At 45.6% G+C, this 18,356-nt stretch overlaps 1 protein-coding gene across 3 annotated transcripts in view; it reads right to left on the minus strand.

Moving 5' to 3' along the window:
• The window catches only part of SPART (spartin), an 80,549-nt gene extending 71,821 nt beyond the window's left edge, over window positions 1–8,728 (minus strand). For 2 of the 3 annotated variants that reach the window (XM_063951827.1, XM_063951829.1), the window contains exon 1: window positions 8,438–8,575. The gene's annotated coding sequence lies outside the window, so the exon portion shown is untranslated. Of the gene's footprint in view, window positions 1–8,437; window positions 8,576–8,660 lie in introns of those variants that run through there. The other variant, XM_063951828.1, reaches the window with a different exon arrangement.
• Between the last annotated feature and the right edge of the window lie 9,628 nt (window positions 8,729–18,356).

An 18,356-nucleotide genomic window follows, 5' to 3' on the forward strand; every position in this document is an offset into this window, starting at 1 on the left:
GAGATCGACATAGCTTTGACTCTAGGACCCAGTATACTCATGTCTCTTTGGGCATGCTTTATAACTATATATCTATCACTTAAGACAGCATCTTTAATATATTTACTAGGGTCTCAATCTCTGCTGATAAGGTACCTGTCCACGCTGCCACAGCGCTATAAACCCATGCCGACACAATCGCCGGTCTGGGTAGTATACTAGAATGTGCACGCTATCTGCAGGATCCCTGAGAATAGCAAGTGCTACCGTCTGTGCAAACAGGACACCCTAGGGGAAGATTCTCAACACATCCTGGCCCTAGTGGGGAAAGGATACAGCCTGAGAATTCTCTTGTGGGAAGCTGCCGTCTCTTGTCTGGAGATTCCCGCTCTTTTTCCTCATGAGAGGAGGGAAATTTACCTCAGCATTCTTCCCCTTAAACATGTGTACTCTCGTGTCAGGGACAGATGAGTCATCAGTGATATGCAAATCATCTTTTATTTCAATAATCATATATTGAATATCTTCTAGCCATCTTGGCTGTAACTTTGCATTATCGTAGTCGACAGTGGAGTTAAACTCCATGTCGATACCAGTGTTTGTTATTATGGATAGTGAGCATTGAGAGACTCTGAAGGTCTCTGTGACATAGGGACAGACATGGGTAGATTTCCTGTCTGTTCCCTAACCTTTTGTGCAATAAATTCACCTTAGCACTTACACATATCCAAACAGGTGTCGGCGTTGTCGACGGAGACACCCTCTCACACACATATCCGCTCTATCACCTCCTTAGAGGAGCCTTTTACCTCAGACACGTCGACACACGCGTACCGACACACCACACACACAGGGGATGCTCTATTTGAGGACAGTTCCCCCACAAGGCCCTTTGGAGAGACAGAGAGAGAGTATGCCAGCACACACCCCAGCGCTATATAACCCAGGGATTACACTACAACTCAGTGTTTACCCAGTAGCTGCTGTATATACAAATTTTGCGCCTAAATTTATGTGCCCCCCCTCTCTTTTCACCCTTTGTGTACCAGGATACTGCAGGGGAGAGCCTGGGGAGCTTCCTTCCAGCGGAGCTGTGAAGAGAAAATGCGGCGGGCTTCTGTCCTGTTTCTGACTAAAAATGGCGGGGGTTTTACACATATACAGTTTTCCAGACTGTATTATGTGTATATATTGCCAAAAGGTACTCTTATTGCTGCCCAGGGCGCCCCCCCCAGCGCCCTGCACCCTACAGTGACCGGAGTGTGTGGTGTGCAGTGGGAGCAATGGCGCACAGCTGCAGTGCTGTGCGCTACCTTAATGAAGACCGGAGTCTTCTGCCGCCGATTTCATCTCCTTCTTCTGTCTTCTGGCTCTGCAAGGGGGACGGCGGAGCGGCTCCGGGAACGGACGATCGAGGTCAGGCCCTGTGTTCGAACCCTCTGGAGCTAATGGTGTCCAGTAGCCTAAGAAGCACAAGCTAGCTGCAAGCAGGTAGGTTTGCTTCTCTCCCCTCAGTCCCACGTAGCAGTGAGTCTGTTGCCAGCAGATCTCACTGAAAATAAAAAACCTAACAAATACTTTCTTTTCTAGCAAGCTCAGGAGAGCCCACTAGGTGCATCCAGCTCTGGCCGGGCAGAGATTCTAACTGAGGTCTGGAGGAGGGGCATAGAGGGAGGAGCCAGTGCACACCAGATAGTACCTAATCTTTCTTTTAGAGTGCCCAGTCTCCTGCGGAGCCCGTCTATTCCCCATGGTCCTTACGGAGTTCCCAGCATCCACTAGGACGTCAGAGAAATCATAGTTTTAGTAAAATACGAAATACAATTAAGGCTACAGAAGTTTATTATAAATGTAACATCTCTATAGTCAACAATTAAAGCAGTAATCACACATTTGTAACCTTTAATTAACTTAAGTAAGCATCAACATGCTTAACTATCCTATAGACCATTATCTCATGTGTAATACTTGTCTGGAGGGAACACAAATTTGTCTTCCACATTGTTATAGCTCTTGGCATGCCATGCGAGAGCAGAAGGGAGTGAATGAGGAGGGCACAGTGCACTGAGCAGTCACAAAACAAATTGGGGTCTATTTACTAAGCCATGGATGGAGATAAAGTGTCATTTTTCAAACCTGTGACATGGTAGTTAGGAGCTGATTGGCTGGTACTTTATCTCCATCCACTTTAACCAAGGCTTAGCAAATAGACCATTAACTGGCTGCCACACAGACACAGGCGCTCAGCAGGTCATGTGAGGGCAGAGGAGGGAGACAGTGAAAACAGGAGAGAGGTATGTTCCAAAGCACCTCAGCTCCATGTGACTGTGGTTGCCATGGTAGTCACATAACACTTTAGAATATCTGAATTTTTTTTCTTCATGGAATTGCACTTTAACCAAGAATGATATTTGCCTGGCTAAATGTCTCAAGCATTTGTTTGCGCTCCCATTTATAGTTTACTGCTGGTCTTCTGAACAAACAGAAGAACAGCTTAGAATGGTACACATCTTGCCCCAATACGCCACGCAACGGTAGATACATGTGCGTCCTATTCATATCATTTTGCAATTTGAAAATAAAACGCATTTTAATGGAAAAAGTTGTGTGTAAAGACGCTCAGCGCTACAGAGTCACACCACGGCATGGCGAGACTAGAAGGGCTGCTTAACGTGCAGGGAGGCTCGATGTATGTGGACACATCTGTACGTACAGCAACAGTTGTTTACACTTTATAATAGTTGTACTTCAAAACCATAAAGAAGATCACTATTCATAAAATCTTCTGTCACTATATAAAAAGTCTATAAAAAGTATGCTGAAAATGCACATTTCCATATAAAACCCCACACTATCCCGGACACCCCGTAGAGGAGACCATGTTGTGGATGTAGCCTGTAAAATGCAACTTGCACATTTTTTTAGACACTATTCGCTGATGTATAGGATACTTAATTAAGCTTGAGTTTTAATACGCTGGGAAAGCTCCATGTTTAATGCTTGGAGCTATTCAATTATTTTGCCTTTTGTCCACGCAGTTTTACATCTGGTAAAGTGCAAGTATCCACTGATTCCATGCAGAATGCGGAATCGAATGGGTTTCCCCATACCTTAAATCCAGAGGGATACATTTAGGCCCTCATTCCGAGTTGTTCGCTCGCAAGCGGATTTTAGCAGATTTGCTCATGCTAAGCCGCCGCCTACTGGGAGTGAATCTTAGCATCTTAAAATTGCGAACGATGTATTCGCAATATTGCGATTACACACCTCGTAGCAGTTTCTGAGTAGCTTCAGACTTACTCGGCATCTGCGATCAGTTCAGTGCTTGTCGTCCCTGGTTTGACGTCACAAACACACCCAGCGTTCGCCCAGACACTCCTCCGTTTCTCTGGCCACTCCTGCGTTTTTTCCGGAAACGGTAGCGTTTTTTCCCACACGCCCATAAAACGGCCTGTTTCCGCCCAGTAACACCCATTTCCTGTCAATCACATTACGATCTCCAGAACGATGAAAAAGCCGTGAGTAAAATTCCTAACTGCATAGCAAATTTACTTGGCGCAGTCGCAGTGCGAACATTGCGCATGCGCATTAAGCGGAAAATCGCTGCGATGCGAAGATTTTTACCGAGCGAACAACTCGGAATGAGGGCCTTAATGCGTGGAAAAATCCTGTCTCTGGGGAGTTGCGCAGGGTTCCTACAGCTATAGTAACTGAATCAGGCAGTGCGCTAATTGGATATGCCCCTATGTGTACAAATACAGTTTCGAGACTTCACATTTATTACAAACTCCATTTCTACACTATCATGGGGCCCAAGATACACATTTGCCCACCTAACATGTAAATACTAGCGTGTTTTGAGCTGGACCTTGAGATATGTGTGACTCTACATGCTGTAGGTACATTCATTGGAATGCAGTTAAAATGCCGGATGTCGGGATCCCGGCATTCAGGATACAGACGCCGAAATACCGCCAACCGACCATGCCGCCAGCCAGAATCCCGGCGCACCAGCTATTCCCACCTCGTGGGTGTCCGCGACAGCCATAGAGTGAGAATAAATCCTGTGGCGAGCGCAGTGAGCCCGCAAGGGGACTCTTAGCGATCGCTCCGCTGCCGGCATTTTGGTGGACGGGATGCCGCGGTCGGGATATTGACAGCCGGCATCCCGTCCACCGCTATTACGTATGCAATCCCATTCATCTAGGCTTTCTTTCCTCTAGGAAAATATATATATCACAGTTACAGTACTGTATGGTCTTAACAGTAGTAAGTTTTATCAGCTCCTGAACAACAATTCCTGGCACAGAACAGAAGCACAAACACAGGACAGGTGAGGCAGACAAATTAGGGAGCTCCCAGTGATAGGCACCAGTCTCTCGCCTAAGCATAGGCTAGCACAGGGATAGTGTGTGGCACTCCAATACACCTCTGTGTAGCATGTAACCACAAACAGTACACTTGCTAGCACCTGAATACAAGAGGCCAATCTCCCAAAACAACGCTAAGGCTATGTACACATTAGGACAACACTGAAAACCATGCGATGTCATCCGTGACGGGATCCAGCATCGGCAAGTGCATACACATTTGTCGATGTTGGCTGAGATGGGGGGAGGAGCAGGGCCATGCGGCATTCGGCAGCATGGCCCTCGTAAGCAATATCGCACGTCGGACCTGCATGCAGGTCCAATGTGCAATGCATGATACGACCCCACGGGAGCGCGCATCGTATCCTGTATCAAGCGTACACACTATACAATATTGCAGCGTACCAGCCGATATCAGCCGGATCGTATGCGATATTGCATAGTGTCCATACACGTATAACACAACAAGCCTATTGTATGGCATACGACAGTCATGGAACACCAATAACAAATTCTGGGACCCCAGGCATACAGAACTAGCACAGCACCGCATTGGGACACAGACCGTGATGTGCTTCTGCTAATGAAAGACTATGGGGGTCACGCCGAGTTGATCGCTCGCTATTTTTTGCAGCGCTGCGAAGATAGTCGCCACCTATAGGGGAGTGTATGTTTGCTTTGCAAGTGTGTGAGCGCATGTGCAGCCGAGCACTACAAAAAAGTTTTGTGCTCTGAACTTACTCAGCTGCTGCGATCACTTCAGCCTGATCTTGTCCGAAATTGAGGTCAGACACCCGCCATGCAAACGCTTGGACACCCCTGCGTTTTTCTAACCACGCCCAGAAAACGGTCAGTTGACACCCACAAACGCCCTCTTTCTGCCAATCTCCTTGCGATCGGCTGTGAGAATGGATTCTTCATTAAATCCATCGCTCAGCAATGATCTGCTTTGTACTCCTATGACATGCCTGCGCATTGGACAATTCTATAAAACTTGACAAAGGCGTATCATTGTTTAATGACGCATATTGCTATATGAAAATTCCTTTAGAACACGGAAGCATCATGTGCAACATAATTAATTAATGGCGGCTACACTTCAGAACAACCAGCAACCGGGCCAATGGTCAGGGCGATTTCCCTGTGCCTCGGACCATGCCAGATTGCCGGTACACACCTGGAAGATTTAGTGAACGATGACTGTTCAGTCCTTCATTAAATGCCTGGCGACGCATGCAATATTGCCCGGTTGGCCGTGCAGCACGGTCGGCAGGAAGATGTCGCATGTGACCCACTGATGTACGTAATAGAGCGTGAACATCAGATGATATGCAAACAGTGTCGATATCGGCCTGATGTGTACCCAGCCTAACCCATTTCTATGTGGAGTTCTTTTTTGACAAGTGGAGGGATGGGGGGGAGAGGACCATAAAGTAGTGTGTTGCTTAAGAGATCCTAAGGCTCTGGCCTGAGGGAATTAAAATCAAGTATTTACAAAGCCACACATGCTTGCCACACTGTACGTGTTACTGTTTTACTAGGGGCGAGGGATCCTATTTTTACTGACTGATGTTTTTTTCTTACTGGGTGAAAGGGACACTTTAATTTACCAGGATGTAGTCAAGTGACTGGTGGTCAGGAGGCCGTCGGTCACATAACCTCCTCCTACATCCCGCCCCCTCACAATCGAGACGGTCGGAATGCCAACAGGTCACCACTGAGCCCGCAGTGTGGCAAGCCTGCAAGGGGTTGTGCAGGTCTACGGGAAAATTACACAGCTGAAATTTTCCCAGTGTTTTGCGCATGCGCAATAGAGAAAATTTCGGTGAAAATGGCCACTGCGCCATTCTCCTGGAGACCTGCACACCACCTAGTGGTCAGAGTTACGGTCACTGCTTGCTACAGAGGCAGGGGGGTTAGAGGCTACACACGGGTCCCCTCCTCTCTTAATATGCCCCCAGGTTCGGTATAGTGCTAACATTCACCAGCACACGTTCTGAGAGACAACAGAAAAAGACACTGCAGCTACGTTAAAGCACAATCACCAATTAATATACTGTTCATCTGGGTTTTTTTTTTACAAAAAGATATTCAGGGGCTTATCACTTATTGTGACACAGCAGAACTTAAGTTTGCAAATTACAGCGGTGGCAGACAACTATGTATGAGAGCAATTCAGTATTGCTCTGCTGCCAGAATAGCTGCTCTGATAAGCACCAACCCTGCAATCCCCAAAATACACGCCTTTGCCACGAGGTGAAAGTTTAGACTCACAAGCAGTGAAACTGCAGGAACTTAGGGGGTCATTCCGACCCAATTGCACGCTGCAGTTGTTCGCAGCAATCGGGTCGGAACTGCGCATGTGGCGGCGCATGTCAGACGGCCAAAGGCAGAGGCGGTTGCTGGGGGGCCGCCGTTTTTGGTGTGCGGTCCATTCAACGCAGGCGTGGCCGGACCGTGTGGGGGGTGTTCCGCAGCGTGACGTCACACGCAGCCGCTGCGACCCGGGGCAGCAACGAGTAACTTCCGGCCAGCCGCAGGAGCTGCGCTGGCCGGCAGTCACTCTTCAAGTACAAAAGCATTGCCGCTGTGCGATGCTTTTGTACTTATGCGGGGGGGGGGGAGAATGACATGCGGGGCGGACTAGCCCTGTGCTGGGCATCCCTCCACATGTCTGGGAAGATGATCGTAGCTGTGCTAAATTTAGCACAGCTACGATCAACTCGGAATGACCCCCCTAGTGCACGTGTACAGAGAGGGCTGGGGAAGGAAGAGGGACAAATAAATATAACCTCTGTCCGGGGGCTAAATGGGATATCATCTGAAATTGCCGTTCTTTCTCGCAATCACGCTCCAAACGGTTTCAGTGCGGACGGCTGCCACAGCGGGACCTCAATGGTGAATGGGCACCTTACATAAAATAAGTGTTCATCTTAATGAATACTCCCCCTACCAACATACTTTTCTCATCATTCATACTGCAGGAATTGGATTTACTCTTTGCTAGGGGTGTAGTATGGTATGCCGGCGGCCGGGCTCCCGGCGACCAGCATACCGGCGCCGGGAGCCCGACCGCCGGCATACCGACAGTGTGGCGATCGCAAATGAGCCCCTTGTGGGCACGGTATACTGTGCGCCGGGATCCCGTCATTCGGCATACTGAAGACCACCCTTTGCTAGAGATGCTCCTGCCAGCCTTATGCCCTTACTGGTATGTCTAACAAGTAGGATGTCATCACTCACGACGGGGAAACTGAGAATGCCGACATGTTAATAATGTTATTTACGGCATTTTAATAGCGTCGGCTTGATAACTTTTAACCTGTTGCTTTACCATCATCTTTGAAGTTGTAAAGCGGACAATGTTAAAATGCAGCACATCCCTTTATTAGCAGTCTGGCATGCTGGGTTCAGCCTCAGTGTCCCCGTTGTGAGTGTTGACGTTCTGTGACACTCGCACACCTAACCCACCCTCACTAGTGCCGGCTCTGTATCTTCCTACGAGTCATGCGCAGAAGCAGTCTTTCAGGCAATGATTAGAAAGGGGATGTAGTTATGTGACCGGCGGTCTCCTCACATTACCAACGGCTACATCCCGCCCCCTCACAATCGCCATAGTCGGCATGCCGACTAACAGGGACTATTCACACTCATGGGTATCCACGACACCCACAGAGTGGAAATACAACCTGTGGTGAGCACAGCTCGCCACTGAGCCCGCAAGGGGCTTCGTTGCGCTCGCACCTCACGCCGGGCATCTAAATGCCAGGATTCCGCAGTCAGTACCACCAGTTACACGATACCAACCCTTAGACAGTCAGTGGATTAAGGGGCATGTGTTATAAGCTTTCAAAAGATTGCTATGGGCAACTTCTGCTCTCTTTATACATCACCCTTAATCTGCTGTGTGGACAGTACAGAGTATTAGCTGCTGTCACATGAGGACATAGGCACGAGGACAACAGGCAATCCAGCTGATGTGCAGCTACAGGTCTCTGCAGGGGACACAGTGACCACAGACCCCCAGGCTACACTCTGTAGTGCTGCTGCTGCTGCTGCTTCCTCATATATCATGTAATCATACTTACAGCTGCTGCTGCTGCTGCTGCTGCTGCGTGCCCCTCTCTGCTGACGCTGCTGTCACTGCTCTGATTCCTACACAGAAGTCAGGACTCCTCCAACTGCTGCTGCTGCTGATCTTTCCTACAATTGTCACCCGCCCACTCTCCCAGCATGCACCTGACAGACTTTCATTTAAAGGGGTAATGTCACCACAGCAGTTAAAAGGGCCACTTGTCAGTCTTTTCCTACCTGTATGTATGTGTGTGCACACACCTGAACGGTATGGGCCTGATTCTGGTTTGGAAGTAAAGCAAAACAAGCAAGTACTGTAACTTGTATCTGGGACAAACCATGTTGCAATGCAAAGGGTGCAAATACATTTATTTTTAATTATTTTCTGTGCAAGGAAAGTACTGGCTGCTTCAGCATGTAGCCCACAAATGCTGGGAAGCTTTATTTTTACATTGAAATTTAGATTTCAGTTTGGACATACTTCACCAAAATCTAACTCGCTTTGCACAAGTTACGCCCCCCCCCCCCCCCCTTCTGTGCAGCATGGTTTTGCCCCGTTGTATTTATAGCTACTTGCTTTTTTTGCAAGTAGCAAAGTCAAAGTATGTATGTACAGTATATATGTGTGTTTGTTCTTCATTGGCTCCCACATGCCATGATGGATCTGGACAAAACTTTGTACACATATCCTTATTTATCCTACTTAAAATACTGGCAGGGTTTGAAGTGAAAATAATCCACCCCTTGCGGGGCCAGGGCCCAAATCACAAAGTGAACAAATAAAATGCATTGGTCAGTTTGTGTGTCTGTCTGTGAGGTCATGCTGTGATGTCATAATGGTAGCAACTGCCTATACCAGGCCTTTGCTGCTGCCCTGTCTCATACTACTCCAAAGCCCAGGCAACACACAAGTCACCAGCAGTAGGCAATATCACAGGGAAAGCTGCTCACATAAGGTTAGTGACTGGACAAAGGGGGTAATTCCAAGTTGATCGCAGCAGGATTTTTGTTAGCAGTTGGGCAAAACCATGTGCACTGCAGGGGGGGCAGATATAACATGTGCAGAAAGAGTTAGATTTGGGTGGGTTATTTTATTTCTGTGCAGGGTAAATACAGGCTGCTTTATTTTTAAACTGCAATTTAGATTGCAGATTGAACACACCATACCTCCCAACTGTCCCGATTTTCGCGGGACAGTCCCGTTTTTTGGGGACTGTCCCGCTGTCCCACCCGCGGGCCGCAGTGTCCCGCGGTGGGGGGGGGGGCAGTTGGGAGGCTCTGTCTGTCGCTGCCCTGCTTAGCAGAGCAGCGGTGAATAGACGCTGTGCGCATTCACTGAAGTCAGAGGGAGAGGGGGCATGCCAGCGGCTCACAGAGCGCTGGGCATGCCCCCTCAGTGATGAAAACGGGGCGTGGCTCGCGATCGCGGGTCCTCCCATGAAGCCACGCCCCATTTACTTAGGCCACACCCCTTTTCCGGGAGCGTGCGCGGCTTCGCCGCGCGTGTGTCCCTCTTTGGAAGGGGACAAAGTTGGGAGGTATGAACACACCACACCCAAATCTAACTCTCTCTGCACATGTTATATCTGCCTCCCCTGCAGTGCACATGGTTTTGCACAACTGCTAACAAAAATCCTGCTGCGATCAACTTGGAATTACCCCCAAAGATAAGGGCAGCTTAGTGCAATGCGGTGCGTGATTAACGAGAGTCAGAGAAAAATAGAAATTACTGAATATGGTACATGCAGGTAACTGAAGATTGCTTTGACAAAAGGAGAGAATTGAGGTCATTTTGATGTCTGGAGGACGAAGTTTCCGTGTCATAGCTGCAGATTTTAACAACCGGCATCCAGAAAGACCTCCAATTTCACATAAAACTGTCAGGTGCCTAATTTCCAAATTCAGAGAAACTGGGACTGTGGCTGACAAGTCACGGAGTGGTCATCCAAAAAGTGCTACTGACGAGATATCCACAACAATGGTTTTGTCAACCTTTGTGAAGAGCCCACAACGCAGCACACAACGTTTGTTAGCCAGACATAAAAATGACCTCAATTCTCTCCTCTTTTGTCAAAGCCATCTTCAGTTACCTGCAACAAAAAAAGTGTTGTAACTTTTGAACCATAACTGCTATTTCAAATCTGATGTTGTTTGACATGTTACACGACCCCCTTTTCATTTGAAAAAACGGACTTAGATTCAAGATGGTCGATTTCAAGATGGCGCCCATGTTCGGAACATATCCTAAAAGATAGCCCACCTCAATCATACCTTACTAGAGTATTCAGTTTTCCCACTTCCTGCACAGTTTTTGAAACAAAAGGGTGTACTGCGACTTTTGAATCACCCTGTATATTTATATACACTGCTCAAAAAAATAAAGGGAACACTAAAATAACATCCTAGATCTGAATGAATGAAATATTCTTATTAAATACTTTGTTCTTTACATAGTTGAATGTGCTGACAACAGAATCACACAAAAATTATCAATGGAAATCAAATTTATTAACCCATGGAGGTCTGGATATGGAGTCACACTCAAAATTAAAGTGGAAAAGACTTCTGGTTCTATCTCCAAACTCGACATTTTATTTTGTCTCACAGGACAGCTGCTGCATTGACTGGTAGTCTTACCCCTTTTGAAGCAATGTGCTCCCAATCCTCTGAACCCTCACATGTTGTATCAGGTCTATATAAGATATTGCTACATGGTTGTTTCCCCGGTGATCCCGCTTTCTGCGAGAAATGGGATGCTGATCTTACACCTAGAGGGATACATATTAACTGGAAGAAACACTGTGAAGTTATGTCCCGTTGCTCTACAAGCTTAGAAGTTATTGAAACACAGTATAAACTGCTTACTAGATGGTATCGCTGTCCCTCCCTTTTGCATAAGTTCTTTCCCTCAGTATCCCCCTTGTGTTGGAGATGTGGAAGGAGTGTGGCACCCTTATTCATATATGGTGGGACTGTCCCCTGATCGCTACCTTTTGGGGCCAGGTAATGCAAATCTCCTCCAAGATCCTGGGGTTTCAGGCTCCTACTGGAATTGACTTCTGGTTGCTCTCCCGCACTACAATTCCACTAGCAAAGTATAAACACTCCCTTCTCAAACACCTCAATAACGCAGCGAGAGCGGTGGTACTGGTCCACTGGAAGTCCCCCCCCCCCCCGAGAATGGTTCCAGCGGATAGAATTTTATAGATCAATGGAGGATATTTTTCATTCAGTCCTTGACTCACATGCCGATTATGTCGCCACGTGGTTTTCTTGGATGGAATTTAAATCTACCTCTACCTACAAAGACCAGATCCCGCTAGACTCAGCATGATGCCGCTTATCTGGGTAGCCCGCCTCGCTGTACGGAACCCAAACTTATATCTAGTTAAGATTGATTAGCTCGCTCATTCCCCTTCCCTGATTTTATTCCCATTTCCCCCCTCTAACCTTTGTCTTGTTTTTTGTGTGGATTTTGGATGTTTTATATTTTACTGGTCTATTGACCCATGTGTTTCTACATTGTACGATTTGTTGTACTCTTGTTAATGTCCTTATTTCTTCTGTAAAACCAAAATAAAGAATATATAAAAAAAAAAAATGAAAGTGGAAAAACACACTACAGGCTGATCCAACTTTGATGTAATGTCCTTAAAACAAGTCAAAATGAGGCTCAGTAGTGTGTGTGGCCTCCACGTGCCTGTATGACCTCCCTACAACCCACACAAGTGGCTCAGGTAGTGCAGCTCATCCAGGATGGCACATCAATGCGAGCTGTGGCAAGGTTTGCTGTGTCTGTCAAGGTAGTGTCCAGAGCATGGAGGCGCTACCAGGAGACAGGCCAGTACATCAGGAGACATGGAGGAGGCCGTAGGAGGGCAACAACCCAGCAGCAAGACCGCTACCTCCGCCTTTGTGCAAGGAGGAACAGGAGGAGCACTGCCAGAGCCCTGCAAAATAACCTCCAGCAAGTCACAAATGTGCATGTGTCTACTCAAACGATCAGAAACAGACTCCATGAGGGTGGTATGAGGGCCCGACGTCCACAGGTGGGGGTTGTGCTTACAGCCCAACACCGTGCAGGACGTTTGGCATTTGCCAGAGAACACCAAGATTGGCAAGTTCGCCACTGGCGCCCTGTGCTCTTCACAGATGAAAGCAGGTTCTCACTGAGCACATGTGACAGACGTGACAGAGTCTGGAGACACCAAGGAGAACGTTCTGCTGACTGCAACATCCTCCAGCATGACCGGTTTGGCAGTGGGTCAGTAATGGTGTGGGGTGGCATTTCTTTGGGGGGCCGCACAGCCCTCCATGTGCTCGCCAGAGGTAGCCTGACTGCCATTAGGTACCGAGATGAGATCCTCAGACCCCTTGTAAGACCATATGCTGGTGCGGTTGGCCCTGGGATCCTGCTAATGCAAGACAATGCTAGACCTCATGTGGCTGGAGTGTGTCAGCAGTTCCTGCAAGACGAAGGCATTGATGCTATGGACTGGCCCGCCCGTTCCCCAGACCTGAATCCAATTGAGCACATCTGGGACATCATGTCTCGCTCCATCCTCCAACGCCACGTTGCACCACAGACTGTCCAGGAGTTGGCGGATGCTTTAGTCCAGGTCTGGGAGGAGATCCCTCAGGAGACTATCCGCCACCTCATCAGGAGCATGCCCAGGCGTTGTAGGGAGGTCATACAGGCATGTGGAGGCCACACACACTACTGAGCCTCATTTTGACTTGTTTTAAGGACATTACATCAAAGTTGGATCAGCCTGTAGTGTGTTTTTCCACTTTAATTTTGAGTGTGACTCCAAATCCAGACCTCCATGGGTTAATACATTTGATTTCCATTGATAATTTTTGTGTGATTTTGTTGTCAACACATTCAACTATGTAAAGAACAAAGTATTTAATAATAATATTTCATTCATTCAGATCTAGGATGTGTTATTTCAGTGTTCCCTTTATTTTTTTGAGCAGTGTAGTATATATGTATATGTATGTTGATGAAGTCTGAGGACGAAACGCGTTGGGTGTACCTCCACTGACTCTCCATCTTCAAAGATAAGCATCATTTTTACCATCCTAAAATACTTTTTATCAGTATGAAATTGCTTTTACTGATTTTACGTGATTTTGGATTCTAGCTAAATTATACATTCAATTTTTATTACATCCGTTTATGTTTTAAAAAAAAAATCTTTTTTACTGCATATCAAGTTTTTACCAACTTTTTTATCCCATCATTATGTTATAAATTGTATAAATAAATATATTGTTACCCCTTTTTTAAAACCGTATCCTGCTATATTCTTCATAGATATATTAATTTGGTAGACACTGTAAGTCGCTGGTACCCCTATTCCCCCCCTTCTTTTACCACATGTATGTATACATATATATATATATATACACACACACACACACACACACACTGGGGCAAAAAAGTATTTGGACAGCCACCGATTGTGCAAGTTGACCCACTTAAAAAGATGAGAGAGGTCTGTAATTTCCATCACTTCAACTGTGAGAGACAGAATCTGAAAAAAAAAAAACAAAACAGGAAATCACAATGTATGATTTTTAAACAATTTATTTGTATATTCTTGCAGAAAATAAATATTTGGACAATCAAAAAGTTTAACTCAATACTTTGTAATATAACCTCGGTTGGCAATTACAGAGGCCAAACATTTCCTGTAGTTCTTGACCAGGTTTGCACACACTGTAGCAGGTATTTTGGCCCACTCTTCCATGCAGATCTTCTCTAAATCTGTCATGTTTTGGGGCTGTAGCCACAGATTTTCTATCGGGTTGAGGTCTGGAGACTGGCTAGGCCACTCCAGGACCTTGAAATGCTTCTTACGGAGCCACTCCTTAGTTGCCCCGGTGGTGTGTTTGGGTCATTGTCACGCTGGAAGACCCAGCCATGTTCCATCTTCAATGCTCTTACTGAGGGAATAAGGTTTTTGCCCAAAATCTCACGTTACATGGCCCCATTCATCCTCTCTTTAATACGGATCAGTCGTCCTGTCCCCTTTGCAGATAAGCAGCCCCAAAGCATGATGTTTCCACCCCCATGATTCACAGTGGGTATGGTGTTCTTGGGATGCCATTTATCATTCTTCTCCCTCCAAACACGGTGAGTGGAGTTTATACCAAAAAGTTCGATTTTGCTCTCATCTGACCACATTACATTCTCCCAATCCTCCCCTGGATCATCCAGATGATCACTGGCAAACTTTAGACGGGCCTGGATGTGCTGGCTTAAGCAGGGGGGACCTTTCGGGCGCTGCAGGATTTCAATCCATGACGACGTAGTGTGTTACTAATGGTAACCTTTGTGACTGTGGTCCCAGCTCTCTTGAGGTCATTGACCAGGTCCCCCTGTGTAGTTCTGGGCTGATTCCTCACTGTTCTCAAGATCATTGATACCCCACGAGGTGAGATCTTGCATGGAGCCCTAGGTCGAAGGAGATTGTCAGTGATCTTATATTTCTTCCATTTTTTAATAATTGCGCCAACAGTTGATCTCTTCTCACCAAGCTGCTTGCCTTTTGTCGAGTAGCTCATCCCAGCCTTGTGCAGCTCTACAATTTTGTCCCTGGTGTCCTTAGACAGCTCTCGTCTTGGCCATGGTGGAGAGGTAGCAGTCTGACTGTTTGAGGGTGTGAGCAGGTGTCTTTTATACAGATAACCAGTTCAAACAGGTGCCATTAATACAGGTAACGAGTGGAGGATAGAAGAGCTTCTTAAAGAAGAAGTAACATGTCTGTGAGAGCCAGAAATCTTGCTGCTTGGTAGGTGTCCAAATATTTATTTTCCACAAGAATATACAAGTAAATTGTTTAAAAATCATACAATGTGATTTCCTGTTTTTTTTTTTTTCCAGATTCTGTCTCTCACAGTTGAAGTGTACCTATGATGGAAATTACAGACCTCTCTCATCTTTTTAAGTGGGTCAACTTGCACAATCGAAGGCTGTCCAAATACTTTTTTGCCCCACTGTATATATGTTAATTTTTCGCAGATATGATGAAATGATACAAACTGAGGCATTAGCTGCAGTGCTGTGCGCTACCTTGGTGAAGACTGATGTCTTCTGCCGCCGATTTTCCGGACCTCTTCTTGCTTCTGGCTCTGTAAGGGTGGACGGCGGTGCGGCTCCGGGAACGAACACCAAGGCCAGTTCCATGCGGTCGATCCCTCTGGAGCTAATGGTGTCCAGTAGCCTAAGAAGCCCAAGCTAGCTGCAAGCAGGTAGGTTCGCTTCTTCTCCCCTTAGTCCCTCGATGCAGTGAGCCTGTTGCCAGCAGGTCTCACTGTAAAATAAAAAACCTAAAATAAACTTTCTTTCTAGGAGCTCAGGAGAGCCCCTAGTGTGCATCCAGCTCGGCCGGGCACAGAAATCCAACTGAGGCTTGGAGGAGGGTCATAGTGGGAGGAGCCAGTGCACACCAGGTAGTCTAAAAGCTTTCTTTTAGTTGTGCCCAGTCTCCTGCGGAGACGCTATTCCCCATGGTCCTTACGGAGTTCCCAAAATCCACTAGGACGTCAGAGAAATAGCATTACTTGTCATTCGTGATCATACTTGGTTGATGTAGTAATCCATTCACTCACAGAGTAAAACACAGTGTGTTCAAAATCCCCTACATTTCACATGAGTCATATCAGCATGACTGCATACAGTACATAAGAAAACCAAGTCACCCGAATTGCAGAGGAAACAAATCATGTGATGGGTGATGCCTCGCCCCTTCTAAAGTTCATCTTCAGTAATAGGCAGGTAATCCTTTAGATAGTGTTGCATTGGGTTACATTAGATTCATGTGATTTGTATCACATGATACAAATATAGCTCAGTTTGTTGTTCACTGATAAAGATTAACAACAGGCAGACAGGGTTATTGCTCTGGGACCCCCACACATTGCCCCCCCTTTCACCCCCCACATAGCTACATCACAATCATGCAGCACACTAGCATACTGTATGTGAACTGTGTCCATTACAGTGTGTTTAATATATTTGTGGTATTGGGAGTATTTGCCCATTATGCTTTTTAATAACCCAACTGGTATATCTTACTGACAATTTTATTGCTAGGTGCCCTTGGGCCTCCACAAACATGAATCCTGGATGGTATGATTAAAAGATACCAAGGCTTGGGCATATTTGTCATTGGTAAGTAGGACACTTATTGCAGGGGTTGGTAGGCTGCTGTTTTTGTATGTGTTCCTGAACTATGCTCACAGGTATGTTCTACCAGCCAATACAACTAAAGTTACTAAACAGTCTGTATTCATAATCCATCCAGTAAAACAGTTTTTCGGGTAATTTCCCCTAATAATTATTATCTAATTCCTTACATGGATCACAAGTTAAAACCTGCTGGTAGCAGCAACCTATGTTACACTGCCAAACTGCCTATAACCTTTTATACGTTACACTGCCAAACTGCCTATACCTTTTATATGTTACACTGCCAAACTGCCTATAACCTTTTATATGTTACACCGCCAAACTGCCTATAACTTTTTATATGTTACACTGCCAAACTGCCTATAACCTTTTATATGTTACACCGCCAAACTGCCTATAACTTTTTATATGTTACACCCCCAAACTGCCTATAACCTTTTATACGTTACACTGCCAAACTGCCTATACCTTTTATATGTTACACCGCCAAACTGCCTATAACTTTTATATGTTACACTGCCAAACTGCCTATAACCTTTTATACGTTACACTGCCAAACTGCCTATACCTTTTATATGTTACACTGCCAAACTGCCTATAACCTTTTATACGTTACACTGCCAAACTGCCTATACCTTTTATATGTTACACTGCCAAACTGCCTATAACCTTTTATACGTTACACTGCCAAACTGCCTATACCTTTTATATGTTACACTGCCAAACTGCCTATAACTTTTTATATGTTACACCGCCAAACTGCCTATAACCTTTTATACGTTACACTGCCAAACTGCCTATAACCTTTTATATGTTACACTGCCAAACTGCCTATAACCTTTTATATGTTACACCGCCAAACTGCCTATAACCTTTTATATGTTACACTGCCAAACTGCCTATAACCTTTTATATGTTACACTGCCAAACTGCCTATAACCTTTTATATGTTACACCGCCAAACTGCCTATAACCTTTTATATGTTACACTGCCAAACTGCCTATAACCTTTTATATGTTACGCTGCCAAACTGCCTATAACCTTTTATATGTTACACCGCCAAACTGCCTATAACTTTTTATATGTTACAACGCCAAACTGCCTATAACCTTATATACGTTACACTGCCAAACTGCCTATAACCTTTTATATGTTACACCGCCAAACTGCCTATAACCTTTTATATGTTATACCGCCAAACTGCCTATAACTTTTTATTTGTTACACCGCCAAACTGCCTATAACCTTTTATATGTTACACTGCCAAACTGCCTATAACCTTTTATATGTTACACTGCCAAACTGTCTATAACCTTTTATATGTTACACCGCCAAACTGCCTATAACTTTTTATATGTTACACTGCCAAACTGCCTATAACCTTTTATACGTTACACTGCCAAACTGCCTATAACCTTTTATATGTTACACTGCCAAACTGCCTATAACCTTTTATACATTACACTGCCAAACTGCCTATAACCTTTTAAACGTTACACTGTCAAACTGCCTATAACCTGTTATATGTTACACTGCCAAACTGCCTATAACCTTTTATACATTACGCTGCCAAACTGCCTATAACTTTTTATTTGTTACACTGCCAAACTGCCTCTAACCTTTTATATGTTACACTGCCAAACTGCCTATAACCTTTTATATGCTACACTGCCAAACTGCCTATAACCTTTTATGTGACACCGCCAAACAGCCTATAATCTTTTATATGTTA

Source organism: Pseudophryne corroboree, chromosome 2, assembly GCF_028390025.1.
Source record: "Pseudophryne corroboree isolate aPseCor3 chromosome 2, aPseCor3.hap2, whole genome shotgun sequence".
NCBI classification, from domain to species: Eukaryota; Metazoa; Chordata; class Amphibia; order Anura; family Myobatrachidae; genus Pseudophryne; species Pseudophryne corroboree.